The 10,345-nt window shown below is 59.2% G+C and overlaps 1 long non-coding RNA gene across 1 annotated transcript; it reads left to right on the forward strand.

The window, feature by feature from the left end:
• Positions 1-839: 839 nt before the first annotated feature.
• LOC150001169 (uncharacterized) lies at positions 840-9,080 on the forward strand. Its single transcript, XR_016512938.1, has 3 exons — positions 840-998; positions 6,331-6,403; positions 8,992-9,080. It is a non-coding gene; the product is annotated as an uncharacterized LOC150001169 (long non-coding RNA).
• Positions 9,081-10,345: the final 1,265 nt, after the last annotated feature.

Consider the following 10,345-nt stretch of genomic DNA (forward strand, 5'->3'; position numbering starts at 1 on the left):
TGCTCTGAAGGGGGTCATGCCCCGTCTCCCAGTTTCGCAGGAGGCAGGAGCGTAACTCCTCCCAAGCCCAGTCCAGTGGCAACAGTGTGTGAAGTCTGTTTTCCCCCTGGTGAAGGCAATGAGCAGCCCCGGGAGCGAGGGGGTGCGAGGCGGATGGCCTGTGAGGCGCCTGGATCCTGAGCCCCTGCAGGCTCTGGTCTGCTCCGGTCCCCACTCCCAGCAGCGCCCTGAAAGCCGTCAGACCCTAGGGCCTGTATGCTCGTCCCTGCAGGCAGCTTCCCAGGTCAGACAGACATGAAGCGAGTGGGTTTTTATTAGCAGCAGGGTTCATTTGTATGTGGCACTTAAAAAAAAAAATCTATCATTTGGTTCTCACATGCCCCCAACTGGGTACCTGGCCTGCGACCCAGGCATGTGCCCTGACCAGGAATGAAACCAGTGACCCTTTGGTCTGCAGGACGACGCCCAACCCACTGAGCCACACCAGTCAGGGCAGGGGGCACGTTTTAAGCACCATGACTGTGCTAAGCTGTAGGAATAACTACTGCTTCCAGTCGTCAAAAAATGTTGCAAGTGCGTGCTGTCCCCACTGGGCGACGGGGGCACAGACGAGATAGCCGGCTACACGGCCGGTGAGTGTCAGAGCCCGATCTGGGACCCGGGGTCCAGGCCACCCACGGCCAGAGGCTGCCGGCAGCTCTGTCCTTGGCACCCAAGGCCAGGGTTCGGCCCCGTATGTACCCATTTCCTGTCATACCGGGGCAAGAAAGGTCCGTGTTTGAGCCCCAATGCACTAAAGGCTTCTGGCCTATTTAATCCTATTTAGTGAACTGGTGAACCCTGAACCAGAACGCAGGAACCATGAGAACCTGGAAGGACCACCGTGTGCCAGACTGCTGGCCTCCTCCCGGCGGGGACCCTCTCCTCTGCACTCTCTGAGTCCCCGCATCTGACAGAGCGCTCGTCCCCTGCTCCACTGGAGTACGAGCCTGCACAGGGTAAGAGCATTCGGCGCCCAGACCCTGCACAGGCAGCGCTGCTGAACGCCGTCGGATGTCTGCTCACAGCCGCCACCTTCCCTTCAGTTCACGAGCTGAGGGCAGAGAGGCAGAGGGCCCAGGCAGCACACTCATTCCCTGGAACCCTGAGCCCTCACCCTGTGCATGGCTTGGCGCTGGGTACCAGGCAGGTGGGCCACCTCCCATCAGCCACCGGTGCCCCCCACCTGAATCCCATCACACCGTGGTACCCTGCCTTCCTGCTGCCCTGCAGTGACAGGGCCGTCCCAAGGGGGAGCCCGCTAGTCCTTCCGCTGTGGGTGCCCTGGCCCTCTCAGAAGTCTTCCTTTCCCCCTTTTCTTGGTTTAATTAAACAGACCCAGGGATTCAGAGCAGGTCTGGGCAAAGAGCAGTGAGTGGCTGCAAAGCACGTGGACCTGACTTCATCCCAAGGCCTGGGGACTGTGTGGAATGTGTGTGCCGGTGTGCACTGGTGTGTGCAGGTGTGCGCCGGTGTGGGCAGGTGTGCGCCGGTGTGTGCAGGTGTGCGCGGGAGTCCTCCTGTGGCTGTGGTGTGCCTCAGTGGGGATCGATGGCACTGAAGTGGCCCAACAATGGGAGTGTGCTCAGTGCCACTGATCTGTGCACTGAACCATGATTAAGACGCTAATTTTAACTTAAGTGCATTTTATAATAATAATAATAATGCTGGGATGTTGAGAGTCAAGTCCTGGACCCCAGGCGGCTGGGAAACAGCTGAGGGCCAGAGCCCTGCCTGTGCCCTCTCTGGAGACAGACCCTGGCCGCTTCTGGTGCCCGGTTCCGTGAGGACAGAGAGGCCATGGTCCACGCCTGACGGCAGGGGGCGCCACGCACCCACACACCCACGGGAGCCTCCAGAACCGGCCCGCGGCCTGGGCCTCCCTGCCTCTCTGCCTCGGGGTCACGGCCTGGGCCAACCACCGGCCCTGGGCTCAGCAGCCCTGCCCGTAGAGAGGAGCCTACTCTGGTGTTCGGAAGCGTTTTCCTAAAACTATTGAAAAGTAAGAAGAATTGCCAAGTACCGTGAGAGGAGTGTCTGTCGGGGTTGGATCAGGAGGGCAAGCCCCACAGTGACCCACGCAGGAGAGTGGGAGACAGGGACCGGGCACTGCAGAGGGGCAAAGGCCGCAGCTTGGGGGGTGTCTGCGGGGCTGCGCCCGCCGAGGGAGCAGGACCCGGCCAGGTGCTGCCTGGGTGCAGGCCTTCAGGGGGTGGGACGTGGCTGTCCTGTTCTGGTGAGAGGGCGCAGGTGCAGGGGTAGCTGCTTCCTTCTGGACCTCAGGCAACCCCCGTGGGACCCAGCGGTGCCAGCCCCCCACCCCACCCCGCTCGTGACACCCTTTGAGCTGGTCTCTGGGTGGCATCTGGCAGCTGGGCCACCGACAGGGAGAAGGGCAGTTGGGCTGACTCTCGGCAGCAGGGCGGCTCCGGGGTGTCTCCATTTGGGCCTTTTCCTTCCGTGGCTGGTCCTCCGGCCCTCACTCTCTGCTCTGTCTCGAAGTCACTGCGCTCTGCGTGGACGTGTGTTCAGCGTGCTCTCGTGGGGGCCGGCCCAGCCCCTCCCACGCTGCCCTCTGGGACCCTCTCAGTCACCTTTTATGAAGGCGGAGTGAGCTTCTGTGCATCTTCTTCGAGTCTTACGTGCCCGTCATTTCCGCTGCTGGCCGGCGCCCGTGTAGGTCCAGGTTCCCGCCTGCTGGGATTTCCCTTCAGTCCGTGTTTCTCATAGTGCAGACGGCTGGAGACTCTTTCTTCTGACTGAAGACGTCTTTAGAAGAAAATCTTGTTTTTAGACGAGAAAAGAGAGGGAGAGAAACATCAACCGGTTGCTTCTCGTAGGCGCCTGACTGGGGCCTGTGCGCTGACCGGGAACCCAGCCCACTGAGCCGCTTTTCTTTTCTGAAAGTTATTCTCTCCGGGTAAAGAATTCTAGGCTGACAGGCGTTTTTCTTCAGACGTTGACCAAGCTTCTTCACCATCCTCAGACCTGCGTGAAAGCCCGCCCTTGTCCCCCTCTCCTCCTCCCTCTCCCTGTGCATATGTCTTCCTTCTCTGGCCACCCGAAGACTCTTGCTGTGTCTGCGGCTTTGGGTAACATGATATGATGTGACTTGGTTCTTGTGACCGGGGCACGGGGCCCCTGTAATCTGTGTGACGGGTCTTAGGAGCCTGTCCGGACGGGGATGAGAGCATTTGGGGGAGTGGCTCTGGGAGCCTGTCTGAGATGGGCCACCGCCTGATAGTAGGGCCCCCCAGGTGTGGCGGGGGGCAGCCTCTCACTCTTAGATTCCCCCTCTTGCTGCAGCTGTCGCCTGCCCAGGCGTGGCTTCTCAACGCCCTGTTCCCCAGCCTTCGCGTCCTCAGAGCGGCCACTCCCGTGGCCTTCCGTCCCACGGAGCCCACGCCGGTGTGAAGGGGGTGAGACGCTCACCAGAGGCGCTCCGGGCAGATGGGCCCCCGGGCTTTCTGAGGGTGTGACTGGAGGAGGGGCCTGGGGACCGCAGTGCTTGCTGATGGCTTCCACACACTGTTAGTGGCTTCTTAACGGCAAGGATTCGGCTGCCCACACTCAGCACCCCGTGCGCGGCTGCCTCCGCGAATGACACCACGAGCATCGAGCATTTGGTTGTGGGGGTGCAGGGGGATGCGGCCCTAATTATAGTATTCTCCTGGGCAGCCGAGAACCCTGCAGTTGCAGTGACAATCTGAGCTGACGTGGGATTCATTTGGGGTTTTAATTTCTACGCTCGGTGTGACAGTGGGTTTACATAATGAACGTATTTTTCAAGGGTGTCAAGTCACGGCTTTTACAGAGGCTGCCCACTTCTCATGAAAGAAGACAGATTTGGGGGATTTCTGAATTTCACGACCATGTGGGCCTGCCTCCGTGGACAACTGGAATGTCGTGGGAGGGGCCTCGTTTATACATCACTGTTTGAGTGGCCTTGGATTTCCTGGAGACTCCTAATTACCGTGAGGGTCATTTGCTGTAGAGTTCACTATGGGACAAAAACTGCGGAGCGGAGTAGGCTAAAGGGCCTGGGCTGGAGCCAAAGCTCTGCCACATGAAGTAAGGACAGCGAGGCCTCGGGCCTGGGTGGGAGGCCTGGCGCCTGATCTGCCTGCCCTGAGGACACAGCAGAGGGTAGCCAGAGCGGCCTCTGAAAGGTGGGAGGAGGGGCTGGGCTGCTCTGGGACCCGAGGCCTGAAGAGTAATTCAGCAATAGGGGTCTCACGCCCCCATCCCCCAGCAATGGAGAAAGGTGACCTGGGCCCTCAGCCTGGCAGCAAAGGGCAGCTGGTGGCATAGTTGTTCCCCAGATTGAAGGGAGCCCTTCCCGTCCAAGCAGGTGGGGGGCACCTTCAAGAACAGTGCATTAGTAGCCCCACCCAGAGGTTAGGGGAGAAGCCCCCCCACCCCACCCCCCACTGAGAGACACCAGCCAGAGGGCTGCCACTGGCTGGGAAGCTCCTGGTTCGGTCGCCGCAGGACGGAGGGTCCCTTTGCGTCTCACAGATGCTGGCGCAGCTGGCTGTGTGTGCCGTGGCACAGAGACAGCTGTAAGGGCCTCACGCACAGCCCCAGAGGTCCAGGCAGCGTGGCATGGGTCGGGGCGCCAGGGAGAGGCACGCTATTCACGAACGAGCGGAGAACCAGAACCAGCCCCACAGAGTGAGCCCGAGGGGCTCCTAGCAGAGGCCCCATTCCACGGAGGAGGGTTGTCCCGTGACAACGGAGCTGCTGGGCCGCGTGGGCGCCCGTCTGAGATGAGCCGTGACCCAAACCTTACACCTGACACAAAAACTAACTCTAAGTGGGTCATGGACTTCCATGTGGAACAGAAATCAGTGTTTAGTAAAACATATATATTCACATATGGGGCCACGCCTCTATAGGCTTGAAACGCACACACAGCGGTGCCTTGGTACTCGCTGGTAGTTCGTTCCAGAACTCGTGACGACACTGACAGAACGATGGGCTTTTGTCCTGCGGGTGGCGGCCTGACTCACGACGGTCCCAGGAAGTGTGAGGGGGCCGAGGCGTGGGGAACAGGGTTTGGCGCGTTCTGTGGCCCACGAGCTTCGAGGCGCGACCGCGTTAGGAGGGCAGGCTCTGCCGCCGCAGGAAGCCGGAGCCAGCGGAGTAGTCCCTAGCGGAGGGACGGAGGCGGAAGGGAGTCCTGACAACGAGGCGGGAAACCGACAACGTTAAGAACAGGTGACGCATAGAGAAAACCAACAAAACCAAAACCTGGCTCTTTGAAAACATCAGTAAAATAGGGGAGTCTCTCCCCATGCTGACCAAGAAGGACGGAAGACAGAGACCGCCCGGGCCAGGGACGAGGGGCTACAAAGCAACGGGGACACGGGGAGCAGGGTGCTGCTGAGGGAGGACACGCTGACGTGCGAGGGGACAGACGCGCACCGCCTGACACCGACGCCGCGGACTGGCCATCGGCAAAGGCAGCTCAGTGGGGGCGACGTTTTTAACAAATGGAATCCACGTGCAAAGAGAAAAAAGTGCCGAGACACACGGCCTTAGCAGTCACGTCTCAGAAATATAAATGACAAAGATCATTAAATTAACCAAATCCGGAGAAGGCCAGGGGAGCCGTGTGCGGGTCATGGTGTGGCCTCAGCCGTCCAAGAGCACCGGGGCCACCTCCAGGGGAGCTGGCCAGAACCTTCATCACCTTGGACCCCGGGGGAGCTCTGGAGCATGGACACTCCAGATTTTATGGGTTTTGCTTATTTTCTGAGGCATGGAGTTGCAAGGGTATGACAAATAAAAGAGCCAGACTGCGCCAGCCTGCGGCGATGACGGCTGAGGGCTCCACAGAATTTCCCTTGAGGTATAGTTAGGTAAGTCGGCATGTGGACACAGAAGTTCATCAGAAAGCACAGTTGGGGTGAGTGGATATTACGGGCAGAAACCACACTCCGATTGTATGCCTCAGATTTAATTTATATAGGTCAAAACCCAAAACTGTGCTGCGTCCCATAAAATATGTCTTTTATTGATCCTGGAGAGAGGGGAAGGGAGGAAGAAAGAGGGAGAGAAACATAGATCAGCACCTCCTGCATGTGCCCCAACCAGGGACCGAACCCGCAACCCAGGCACATGCCCTGACTGGGAATCGAACCTGCGACCTTTTGGTTTGCTGGATGGTGCCCAGCCAACCGAGCCACACCAGCCAGGGCTTATGTGCTGTCACAGGGGGCTCTGTTCAAAGGCTTTGATACCAAGTTGCTTTCATAAATATTGTATCAGTTTCTACTCCTCCAACAGCTTCTCAGCTGCTTTCTCACCTGCTGTGTGAACATGGGATCACCCACGCTTCTAATCTCGGCCAATTCAACAGGTGAAAAAAATCTCATTATTTTAATTGGTTATGTTGTGGGTGCTAGTGGAGGCCAAACATATGGTGGGGATTGTCTTTTGAAGTCAACTGTTTAAAATGTCCTGTTCCAGCGCATTTCGTGTGATAATTTGTAACTGGAAGGTGTATGGTCACGTTGTAGAACTTCAGCTAGGAGAACTCACTGAATAGCACTCTTCCCACTGTCTTTAGGGGGGGCACTCAGACTTGGGGTTCAGTGACAGTGAGAAGAACGATCCAGGCACCTGGTCGGTGCTGTAGCGCGCGGCCCCAAAGCAATGATTGAGCAATTTGTTATTAGAACAAGAGCCTGCGGGCACAAGTAGAGCAATGCGCTAAGGCTCTGATAACATTGTTGCAAACAGCTGGCGCGTGCTGGTTGCTGAAAGCTGATACTGTGTTTAGTCCGTGGACTTGACTTTGCTCTGCTGCGAATGACTTCAGGGATCAGGAATTTCAATGCCACAATCTCGAAGCTGAATGAAGTTGCTACATTCTTCCAATTAATTAACCAACATATTTAATTTCACACTACAGAGATCTGGAATAGCTACTGTTTACTAAAATTACCCTTGCAAATAATGAAACTGAATGTTTAAGGAACCAACATGGAGGATTGTTAATTTAGTCAGGGTTAAATGTTAATGAATATAACACAGCGTGGACAGCCACCTGCTGGAGCTGTGGCTTGGAGGAGGGCCTTCGCCGGAGCGGCTGGTCTGGGTAGTGGGGACGGGGACCACGTCTGCCCTCCAGGCAGCCAGTTGCCTAAGAGAAGTGCTCTTTGAGTTCGTGTTTGAGCAAAGCTGGCACATATCCCCAGCAGGGGACAGTGACAAAAGAATCTGCTTTTATTTTTTATATGTAGCACTTCCGTGGGTGTGTGGGCTTGTAATTTCCGAGGATGAATTTCTCTGTCACTCCAGCTGTGGGCGGGTTTGAGCCTCCAGACGCAGGGTGGGGAGGCGGGGTGGTTTCCACTGTCTGGCTGTCATGAGGGACGCCGGAGCCAGACTCCGCTCGGGCCCACGTGGGGCTCCTCTCCTTGTCCATGCGCCCTCTAGCCAGCAAGCCACCTGTCCCTTGGGCACCAGGGAACGCCACTCCTCCACCCCTGCGGTGTCCATGTGGGGACTTCCTTCTGCCTGTGCGCCCACGGCTCTGCTGCAGCCCTCATGCTCAGCCTGCCCTGGGGGAGCTACAGGACGTGTCACGGAGGCACAGTCTCTGCTCTGGCACGTGCCAGGCCCTCGAGCCTGAACTGCAGCCAACCTGCTCTGGGCCTCAGTTTCCCTGATGTGGAAGGACCGGCACAGAGTGCTCAGGTCTGTGCACACTCGGTCGCAGGGCTGCTGGCCAGGAGAGCCGCCGGCCTCCCCCGTGGCCGTGCCCAGGGCCCAGCTCCGCACTGGGATGTGGGGACAGCGCCACGCACAGATGTCACTGATATTCCCTAGGTGTGTTCAACTGACCTTTTTTCACTCAGAAGGACTGGAAATTGTAAATGAGGTCACCTGATTTTCAACGCAGGAATAAGGCCGTTAAGGCCCCCTCACACACATACAGACGCACACGTGTGCGCACACACACACGTGGCCATTTCAAGCTGCCGACGGACTGACATGATGAATCATAATCCCTCCGTGGCCCCCTTGCTCACAGCCTAACCAGGGAAGGTGGCCTGGACGTGTTTCGTGAAGGGGCCATGTGTCTGCTCAGCAAATGCTCAGCCTCCAGACTCACCCTCACCGTGCCCGGAGGAGCTACGAGGCGCCCAGGCGGGAGGCTCACCTGTGACGGTGTGGAGAGGACGGGAGGCTCAAGGAGCCACGCGGGGCGTCAGGCCTCCCCAGCTCTGCTCCTCGCGGGTCACCAGGCGGGGAGGCTGCCCAGCACCGGGCAGGCGGGCAGCACGTGCAGCAGGCACGCCTGGAAGCCTGGAACACGTGGAGGAAGTGCCTCCGTGGGCTCGGCCTGTCTTCATGAGGCTGCCCCATCCGGGGCGCGCGAGGTGAGGCCCGCCGACCGCACACGCACAGTACTGAGGTTTCTGTCAGAAGAGTAAAATGCCCATGAAGGTAGGGGTGCGGGCTCCCCGCCCCCCAGGACATGCAGGGCTGGCCGCTCTGCTCTGCCTCCCTTTGGATATAAGACTTGGGGTGCAGGCTGGCGGAGGCACCGGGACCCCTTGAAGAGGCGATTGGCGCTGGTGGACCCCCTCGCCCGCCTCCCCCGCCCACTGTGGCTCCCAGCCTGGAGCCTCTGCCTACAGCGCCCCGCTTCTGCTCCTCAGGCTCTGGGACACCTGCTCCTTCCGCAGCCCGGGGCCCAGAATAGCTGCCGCCCCAGATGGCGTGTGTTTGGCTCGGGGTCCCTCCATCTTTCTCTCCAGCCTCCTGTCCTCCGGCTCCCAGCAACGCAGCCTCTCCCGCAGCCGTACCCCAGGGCCTCCCTGCTGCCACCTCCTGCAGCCAGGGGGCCTCCTGCCTTGGCCTGACCAGCCCCTCCCAGCCCCCCTGCACCATGGAGTTCGCCCCTAATTGGCCCTCATTGTCGTTCTGGTCCTGCAGGTGAGAGGTGAGCAGCCATCTCCTGTTTAAATGACACAAGAAAAGAAGAGGAAAGGGGGGCACGGGGTCCTCGAGAAACATGCCGGTCACGTGTGCTTCATGGGACAGGCTCGGTTTTCCCTGGGGGGCAGCGCGAGCCCAGAGAAGCAGAACGTGGCCGACGGGACCGTGGGCTCCTCCACGCCTGCCGTGCTTACGCCTTCCCGCTCCGCACGCAGTCCCACTGCCGAACTGCGAACCACCCAGGGACAAGGCCGGAATAAGCCAAAAGGACCGTGAGCAACAAAGCCGCTTCTCTCCCAGGTAACATGACGGAAGGACCACCGGCCTGCACTGTGGGGTTGTCCCTCCAGGCCTCTGCCTGTGTCCCCCGTCTCTCCTGCTGACTGGCCCAGCTGCCCGCGGTCATGGCTGCAGACCCTGCTTCCGGTGAGGTCCCAGCCACATGGGCAGGGGCCAGGGCTGCAGCGCATCTTTTGTGGGGACACGATTCACCATATGTGACCTTACACACACCGGATCATTCTTTGACACGATTCGGAAGTCTGCACTTCTCAGTTCCCATTTTCACACATTTTCTGCTTTGATCCTCATTGCAAATAACTAAGGGCTCAGTTACATTCTGTGTGTGTACCTGTGAGCCTGGCATGTGCTGGGTGTGCGTGTGTGCCAGCCAGTGTGTGTGCCTGTGAGGGCGTGTGATGAGACCCAGCTGAGCGTGTGGGTGACCTCTCCCTGGTAGCTGTGTCGCCAGTGCCAGGATGTCCATGATCTCACCGAACAGCCACCGCGCCCGGGACGTGGGCCTCACTTCCCACAGGAAACAAGGGGCACTCGTGCTCCCCGGCCGCTGAAGATGAAACCAGAACACAGATTCCCACATTCTTTGCCTCATTGGCACCTTGGAGCACATTAGCATGTGGGCACCCCACGCAGATCTGCCCTGTCCAGTGTCCCCACCTCTGGGGCTGTGCTGGTTGAGGCCATTCGAAGCAGGGATGCGGGTCATTCTGCGCCTGCTCCCCTGGCCACCACGGTGCATTGGGAACACAGAGACAGGCTGCGGCCACCGCGATGCCAGGGGTGGTCCCCGCCGGAGCAGGTCGGGGGACGGGGAGCTGGCCAGACCTGTGGCCCCCAAGAACGGCACTCTGTGGGCCTGCGCCCCAGCCAGGCCGTGTGAGCACCTGCTGTCACTGCACCTGGCAGGGACGCGGGACGTGAGGAGGGCACAGCGTGGAGGTCGCTTCCTCTTTCAGACTGCAGGGAGGTCCCAGACAGAGACAGCATGCGCAGCTAAGGGTGGCTTGTCTGTGGGGACGGATGGGTTCCCGTCCTGGCCTTCGGTGGCATC

This window comes from Furipterus horrens, unplaced genomic scaffold, assembly GCF_987537825.1.
Source record: "Furipterus horrens unplaced genomic scaffold, mFurHor1.1.pri manual_scaffold_9, whole genome shotgun sequence".
Taxonomy (NCBI): Eukaryota; Metazoa; Chordata; class Mammalia; order Chiroptera; family Furipteridae; genus Furipterus; species Furipterus horrens.